The sequence below is a fragment of the Pinus tabuliformis genome, chromosome X (assembly GCF_031772625.1).
Source record: "Pinus tabuliformis cultivar Carrire ecotype Pingquan chromosome X, CPIR1, whole genome shotgun sequence".
Lineage (NCBI taxonomy): Eukaryota > Viridiplantae > Streptophyta > Pinopsida > Pinales > Pinaceae > Pinus > Pinus tabuliformis.
Genome location: NC_142308.1, coordinates 579,798,991 through 579,808,475, shown reverse-complemented (window position 1 = coordinate 579,808,475; position 9,485 = coordinate 579,798,991). Strand labels below are relative to the sequence as shown.

At 37.9% G+C, this 9,485-nt stretch overlaps 1 non-coding gene across 1 annotated transcript; it reads right to left on the bottom strand.

The window, feature by feature from the left end:
* Positions 1–521: 521 nt before the first annotated feature.
* On the bottom strand, positions 522–605 carry TRNAY-GUA (transfer RNA tyrosine (anticodon GUA)). The gene has a single exon. It is a non-coding gene; the product is annotated as a tRNA-Tyr (tRNA).
* Positions 606–9,485: the final 8,880 nt, after the last annotated feature.

The window sequence follows — 9,485 nt, the reverse complement described above, 5'->3', positions numbered from 1 at the left end:
ACATGAGAGATATTTTGCTTGGATCTCCACGATTTAGATGGAATTGTGAATCTATCCCGCTTCGGTGATGATATAGAAAGAAGTATCCCATATCAAATTTATCCAGAGGCCCACCCATGACCCTGGAATGATAAGGACTAGTCCGTCCAGATCCTGACATGATCATTCACATTTCACTTACTATTGGATCGGGACTGACGGGACTCGAACCCGCAACTTCCGTCTTGACAGGGCGGTACTCTAACCAATTGAGCTACAATCCCAATACAGTACAGTTCACCTACTATTAGATAATATTTATTTCATGATAGGTGATAGATAGGTCATATAGATTATGCGAGTCCTAGGTTGATTAAGTATCTTATCCTTCTCTTTCATTTTTGAAATGTATCGATTCATACGAAATTGGGCATCTACGATATGAATAGATATCGATGTCGGGGTTCAATAACCAATTATCTTTTCATTCATGATTAGCATGAATATAACCATACCGATAGATTGGTATTGATGATATTGGTTGGGTCGAGCTGGATTTGAACCAGCGTAGGCATATTGCCAACAGATTTACAGTCTGTCCTCATTAACCACTCGGGCATCGACCCAGGAACAAGACAGTAATTGAAAATTATTTAGGATACCTAATGAATGGATCATGGTACCCCTAGGGGAAGTTGAATCCTTGTTGCCTCCTTGAAAGAGAGATGTCCTGATCCACTAGACGATAGGGGCCACCAATCTATTCTTTATAATATGAAAGTGATCAGGAAGTTGTCAATAATATGACCAGAATTCTTGGTTTCCTCAAGTTTTTTTTTCAATAAACTTGCCTATCAATAAAATGGAGTCCCTTGAGAAATTAATTATTGCAACTAAAATAACTCTAAAGCAATTTACGGAATCTCTATTTGTGATCCATCGGCTCAGTTCCGATAAAAAAGACTTTATGGACTCAAATTATACAAAATGTTTCATGCTTGATAATTTTAATCATTTTAATAGTGAATGGGGCTTCTCGTTCTCTGATTTAAGTTATCCGGAAAAGACTCAAAAATATATAAATGGGTTGGTTGGACAAAAGATCAATTCGTATGTTACAATCGGATCGTGGCGGGTATAGTTTAGCGGTAAAAGTGTGATTCGTTACATTATCAACTCGAATAATGGAAGGAACTTTTACATGGATCTTTCATCCATCTAAAGCTCTATTTCCAGATAGGTTCAAAAGCTCCCCTATACCATCCATCCAGAGTTCATATGTTACACAACTTCATATACTTTATGTTCCCATATTAGAGTATAGTGCTTCACTTCTTTCCATTAAAACAAATGCTTGTTGGTGTTCCAAAAGTTCCTTTCCGAGCCCCTGGAGATGAAGATGAAACTTGGGTCGACTTATACAACCGACTTTATCGAGAGAGATTACTTTTTTTGGCTCAGGATATCAATCACGAGATTGCAAATCAACTCATGGGTCTCATGGTATATTTGAGTGCAGAAGATTTAAATAAAGATATTTTCTCATTTATCAACTGTCCCGGTGGATCACTAATACCAGGGGTAGGTCTTTTCGATATGATGCAAGCAATAGTACCAGATGTACATACAATATGCATGGGGGTAGCTGCTTCAATGGGATCTTTCATCCTAATCGGGGGAGAAATTCCTAAACGTATAGCATTACCTCACGCTAGGGTTATGATCCACCAACCTGCTAGTTCCTATTATGACGGATCGGCTGCAGATTTTCATAACGAATCGAAACACGTAATGATGCTTCGCGATTACATAACCAGATGTTATATAGAAAGAACAGAACAACCTAGAGAGGTAATTCAACGGGACCTGAACATAGATGTTTTTATGTCAGCAACAAAAGCCCAAGCTTATGGCATTGTTGATGTCGTAGCGAAAGGTTGATCTCATAGTGGAAGATCCTCTTTTTAATTTATTTTTATAGTGAACTGTAAACTGTGATCTCTTTGTTCCTTTTCAAAAAAGGGGGGGGGGGGGGGGGGGGGGGGAAGTGATTCATTTCATAATCACCTGATATGGTATGGTTAGGATCAATCCGAACCAGTTGATTCCACATATAATACAGCTAGAATGCCCACTATTCAACAACTTATTAGAAATGCAAGACAGCCAATAGAGAATAGAAAAAAATCTCCTGCTCTTCGAGGATTTCCTCAGCGTAGAGGAGTATGTGTGACTCGTTTGGATCAAAAACTTAAACAGACTGGGAAATTCTTACAACGGAATAACAGAAGAATTTTCCCGCTGTAATCAAGTAAAGATCCATCATCTAACCTTACCGGGGATGAAATTTATGGTTTCCATTGGTGCAAATCCAATCACCTTGATGTGGGATGAAAAGCAATTCCTCATTGGTAGCGAATTGTCATCAATCCATTGAGTGGGGAAATCATGCAAATTGAAGAAGCATAAAGTTTATGCTCATATTGCCGCGAGAACGGAACAACAGGGTCAGCTACCTAGCCAACCCTAGAATTACATGTCGTTACTGTATTAATAGATCTTGTAATGAGAGTATTTATTACTTAATGATTCAAGAGTAGAGCTGGAGATGGTAAACCGTACAAGTTACCGATAACATACTCATCTCATATTTCGAAAATGAATAAAAGGCTCTGGCGTATAAAGAGGACCTTACCATTGGAGAAATAACCATAGAAACGATGAAACCCATGATTTTTTCTCATTCTCAGTACAAGGTCCCAGTCCTTGCCTACCAGGAAGATGCCTATCCAAAGGGAATTATGGTTGGGAAGGTTGCAGTAGCAAAAGCCATTGGAACTTTTATTTTCTAAATAAGAAGAATCAGTGTTATTCTCAATGGACCAAACAAAACAAATGACTAACCGAGAAAAATATTAGCGATTCATGAGAGTAAACTTCAATGACCAGAGTGAAACATGGATATATAGCTCGAAAATGTCGGAAAAAAATTCTTGCATTTGTATCAGGCTCTCGAGGGGCCCATTCGAAACTTTTTCGAACTGCTAACCAACGAAAAGCTAGAGCCTTAGTTTCCACCCACCGAGATAGAGGTAAACACAAGAGAGATCTTCGTCATTTGTGGATTACTCGGATCAATGCAGCAGCTCGTGCCAATGGGGTTTCTTATCATAGATTCATCCAATATTTGTACAGGAGGCAGTTGCTTCCAAATCGTAAAACACTTGCACAAATAGCTGTATTAGATAGTAATTGCTTTTCCACCATCCTTAACAACTTATCTTATGATGAAATAGGTTAGGTATAGATGAAATAAATATGTAAAGATGGAATGGATAGAACAGATTCTCCCGGAGAATTCCCTCCAGGAAGGTCGAAATATTGAAAAGTTTTTTCATATTGGATTGGAAATGAACGAAATGAATTCAATCCAATTCTTTTCCAAAAATGAAATCCTGTTGACTTTTTCAACAATAGACTCAAGATCTGCATCTTTATCGAACATATATTCCAGCTCCGATTTGATTAAGGAGTAGGCTTATTTCCCATGGATCAAATTAGTTTTCATTATAGAGAAAAGGTAACAAAGATAGAATACGAGCTCGTTTAATAGCGTTTGTCATTAGACATTGTTGTTTTGAAGTTAATCTATTCACTCGGCCGGATAATATTTTTCCTTTCTCACTAATAAATCGACTAATTAAGCTCATATTTTTATAATCGATCCGATCTCCCAACCTAATAGGTGACAAATGCCTATGAATTGGTTTCAAATATCTACGAATTGGTTTCAAATGTCTGCGAATTGGTTTCAAATGTCTACGAAAAGATTGCTTGGGTTTATCCATAGTTTTTTTCATGAACCTTTTGAATACTATTTATTCCAAATCTTTTTAAAATATTGTTCCATTAAATATCTTGTTGAAATACCATTTCTTTTTATATCTGTGATTTATTCCTATCCATGGGTAGGAGTAGTACGTTTAATCTCTTTTTTTTATCTCTCCATGAATGGTATGCTTGTAACAATAGGGACAAAATTTATTTGATTCCAATCGAATAGGTGTATTGCGTCGATTTTTCCGAGTCGTATATCTAGAAATCCCCGGGAATCTTTTCTAAACACTATCTTGGGTACAACTAGTGCACTCCAAAGTAATTGTTACTCTTATATCTCCGCTCTTGGCCATAACCTTACTCTGAATAGTGGTTTTTCTTTTCGACCTCAAAAATAAAAAGGGAAAAAGGGATATAATTTAATAGCCGGAGATCCTACGGTGAAACATTTGAAAGTAAAAAAATGATTGATCAGGAGTGAGTTTTCAGTTTTACTTACAAAATTGAATGTGGAAAGAATTTTTAGATCGATATTTCTACTTGAATTCTACCCCCTTCCAATCCTAAACTTAGATCCTTTTTGGGGTTGAATGCACTAATTTCTCCAAGAGGTAGAAGAAGTCAATCTAGCACAATCTTTTTTCCCTTGGCTTTAAGGGGAGGAAAAAAATAAAAAAAAGGAAAGAATAAGAGCATCTGGAAAAAAACGATTGATTTCTATCAATAGGGCAGCTAAAAAACTGATGCATAAAATAGCTAACACAGGCGCTGTGGAAAGATAGGTCTTTAGATCTTGCATTGTAAATTCTCCTTATTGATCATAATTTGTAAGTGATTCAACCGTATCAATAGTTATGAATCCTAGAGAAAACTCGGAACTGATGAATATATATATATATATATATATATATATATATATATATATAATGTGATCCGGGCTGTGGTCCTATTTATAGAAAAGGAAAAAGATGTTTCATCACCATAATTAATAGTGATATTCTAGATAATAGACCTTACACGTATAAAGTCTTTTCACTCACGAGACCGAAGAGAAATGAAGGTGGAAAAATGTGGGAAACATATTTCGAATTCTATAAAATAAAATTAAAATAACATTGTCTAATGATTAGAAGGGATGTAGCACAGCTTGGTAGCGTGTTTGTTTTGGGTACAAAATGTCGCAGGTTCAAATCCTGTCATCCCTACCTTTCCCTTCTTTTCTATGGACAGAAAGGAATGAAAGATCATTTGATATCGATTCGATGGGAACATCAAATAATTGAATCGTATCAGATGCGAAAGTGTTTTTCTCTAAGAGTATCAACAAAAGGTATTTTTCCTTCATCTCCGAATATTAAAGAAAGCGCTCTTAGCTCAGTTCGGTAGAACGTAGGTCTCCAAAACCTAATGCCGTAGGTTCAAATCCTATAGAGCGTGATTTTGTTCCTATCAAATCCAACCCTCAAAATTATCGATAATTCATTCCAACTGGAACGAGCAATGGAATCTGACCTCCCAGGAAAAGTAGGAGGCCAATGAAATTGGAGGATATTCCAGGATCAAATATCCAATTGATCACCACGTCGGTATTGCGAATATGCAGTTACGAATAATCCGGCCGAAGTTATAGGAATTAGACCTAACCCAATTCCGGATGGCAAAGCCTCAATCATTTCTATTCAATGGAATAAGTAGGGATAATAGCTATACTGGATAGTACCCTTAATTTGCTATGAATCTCAATGATCATAAATTTATATAGAGGGAATAAACAAAATTATTGAAATTGAAATAGTGAACTGAGAGGGTTTCCCCTTCCTTCATTTGGAATAAGTTGTATCTTGCTCGAACTAATGAATAGGACTAGGGTGAAAATGATAGAAGCCAATAAGAAACAGAAATAACTAATTATAGTTATAGTAGGCGTGGAAGGACTGAATGAAATATGGTTTATACATATCTTCATGGGACAATTACCTAAATTTTTCTTTTCGTAACCTTGAGATCAGAATACAAAAGATCAATTGTCCCAATTCGTACCAATTCTCCTATATCTACTATAGGATATGTATGAATGAACATGGATGAGAGGAGATCTATAGTAGAAATCTCTTCATTATCCTAGAAATCATTCATCGAGCAACTAATGAATAGCACCGGCAAACCCCTTCACAAATTGTCGAATGTAATCTTCTTACAGGGTGAATGAATTCTCAATCAGTACGATTGGATCACCTGGCATTATCTTTTTACCAGTAGCTATCGGTCCAGAGACTGGACCGAAGAAAACTCTCCACAGACATAGCCAAAGTTTTGTGAATTTCACGTTTAGGTGTAAGAAAGAATATGAATATCCAGTTTGTCCTTTCATTTCTCGATCTTATTGATCCAATCATTCGACCCTCTAGACGGATTAGGTTTTTTCAATATTAATTATTAGAGCGAGTAGAGCCCGATATTACAGAAATTCCACCTATTGCAAAGAGTAACTTGTAATTTCACATACCTAAAATTGACTAGGTTCTATTGCACTATCCACTTGGTTTTATCTAATAAGTAACACCTACTCGTTAATACAAGGTACTATATAATAAGTCTGTGGAATAACTCCATCTGTGCCGGATACTATTGGAAAATCAACATACATCTGCATAGCACCAATGATCCTCATGCAATTTGAATTACTGGGATCATCTACACGAGCATAATGTATGTCGGAATGAAAAAGGAAGAATATAAAAGAATAATATTCTGGATGAGTTTTATTGATAGTGATTGATATCCTTTGCAAGCAGCACTCATCCTCTTTTTCAGTTCTAAAGCCACCCGTATGCAGAAGCTAATTCCAATCGAAAATTTCCACTATGCTATTGTTACAACATCGATTGAGGGAGTTGGGGTTCCTTACGCCCGGACGGACCTCGGAACATGCAATATTATCTTCTTTCTGCTGGGATTTAGTCGACCAAATAGAGATAGAATAACTGTTGGCAGGAACAGAATCATTCTATCCCGTTCCTTCTCGATACTCATCAAAATTGTATTGTTGTGTCAAAAGAAAGCTAGCTATACTGGTCCAGTAGACTTTAAAGATACCCTTGGTATAACATTGACAATCGAACAAGGATTGGAGAAGATATCAATAGTTTTCCATTTCTTGATCTCTATCTTTCATGGGATCAATTCCCCCTTGACTGACTTTACAATAATATATGGAGCTGAGCATGTCTTGGAATACGGGAGAACGCTCCTTTCTTGACATTATTACTAGTATTAGATACTGGGTTATCCATAGCATTACCATACCTTCTCTATTCATTGTAGGTTGGTTATTTGTAAGCATGGGTTTGGCTTATGATGTGTTCGGGAGCCCCCGACCAAATGAGTATTTCACAGAAGGTCGACAAGAGGTTCCATTAGTAACTGGCCATTTCGATCCATTAGAGCAACTCGATGAATTTACTAGATCTTTTTAGGAGGCACTAATTACTATAGATAGAACTTATCTAATTTTTACAGTTAGATGGTTGGCCGTTCACGGGCTAGCTATCCCTACAGTTTTTTTCTTGGGATCAATATCGGCAATGCAGTTCATCCAACGATAAACTCTATACTAAAGGAAGAGGAAGTATGTAGATATGACATGACCGAACCCGAACGACCAAAATGTTGAATTGAATCGTACCAGTCTCTACTGGGGGTTGCTACTAATTTTTGTACTTGCTGTTCCATTCTCCAATTATTTTTTCAATTAGGAACAATGATAATATTCTCACTCCATTCGAAGAGATCCAATACACATAATTATCTATGCTATGACTGTTTATGTCTCGAGTATGACCACTAAGGAAAATGTGAAAGGGAGTAAGAGAAATGGCCGATACCACTGGAAGGATCCCTCTTTGGTTGATAGGTATTGTAACTGGTATTATCGTGATTGGTCTACTAGGTGTCTTTTTCTATGGTTCATATTCCGGATTAGGGTCATCCCTATAGTAGGGGAAATGCAATTACTGTGGGAAATAGTATACATGCGAAAGTGAAAAATCGTTAAGGCCTTACCTTATCAAAATCTCTTTTTGAGATTCTTTCTATATTAATCTGAATTAGAAGAGAAGATTCGTACAAATAAAATGACTCTGTCATTTACTTCATTCAATGCCTTTAAGTCAAGTGATGAGCCAATCTATGCTTCCGCTATATGATCGGAAAAAATTTGGATCGATCAAATTTAAATATCTGTCGAAGGAACAACAGAAAAACGGATAATGTTAAGTACTAAACATTTGCTCATTTATCTGATGGAAGATTATGCGAAGTTTTTGTAAAAACCCGAACTTACTAACTTACTAACTAACTTACTAACTAACTTACTAACTTACTAACCTACTAACTTACTTACTAATAACTTACTAAACTAACTTACTAACTAACTTACTTACTAACTTACTAACTTACTTACTAACTTACTTACTAACTTACTTACTTACTAACTTCCTTACTAACTTACTAACTTACTTACTTGCTTACTTACTTGCTAACTTGCTTACTTGCTTGCTTACTAACTTGCTTGCTTGCTTACTAACTTGCTTGCTTGCTTACTAACTTGCTTGCTTACTAACTAACTTGCTTACTAACTAACTTGCTTACTTACTAACTTGCTTACTTACTAGCTAACTTACTAGCTTGCTTGCTAGCTAGCTTGCTTGCTTGCTTGCTTTCTTGTTAGCTTGCTTGTTAGCTTGCTTGTTTGCTTGCTTTCTGTCTTGCTTGCTTGCTTGTCTTGCTTGCTTACTAACTTGCTTGCTTGCTGCCTAACTTGCTTGCTTGCTTACTAACTTGCTTTCTTGCTAACTAACTTGCTAACTAACTTGCTTCCTAACTTGCTAACTTGCTTGCTTGCTAGCTTGCTTGCTTGCTAGCTAGCTTGCTTGCTAGCTTGCTTAGGCTTGCTTGCTTGCTTGCTAGCTAGCTTGCTTAGGCTTGCTTGCTTGCTAGCTAGCTTGCTAGTTCGCTAGCTTGCTAGCTTGCTAGCTTGCTAGCTAGCTAGCTTGCTAGCTAGCTTGCAAGCAAGGCAACAAGCAAGCAAGCAAGGCAACAAGCAAGCAAGGCAGCAAGGCAAGCAAGCAAGAAAAGCAAGCAAGACAAGCTAGCAAGCCAAGCTAGCAAGCAAGCCAGCTAGCAAGCCAAGCTAGCAAGCAAGCCAGCTAGCAAGCCAACAAGCAAGCCATCTAGCTAGCAAGCTAGCAAGCCAAGCTAGCAAGCTAGCAAGCCAAGCTAGTAAGCAAGCCAGCAAGCAAGCTAGCAAGCTTGCTAGCTTGCTAGATGGCTTGCTTGCTGGCTTGCTAGCTGGCTTGCTTGCTAGCTTGGCTTGCTAGCTGGCTTTCTTGGCTAGCTTGGCTTGCTTGCTTGTCTTGCTTGCCTGCCTTGCTACCTTGCTGCCTTGCTGCCTTGCTGCCTTGCTTGCTGCTCGCCCGCCTACCCGCCCGCCCGCCCGCTGGCTGTCTTGCTTGCTTGTCTTGCTTGCTTGCCTTGCTGCCTTGCTTGCTCAGGCCCGCCCGCCTGCCCGCCTGCTGGCTGTCTTGCTTGCTTGTCTTGCTTGCCTTGTTGCCTTGCTGCCTTGCTTTCTTGCTTGCTGCCCGCCCGCCCGCCTACTTTTACTTACTTTT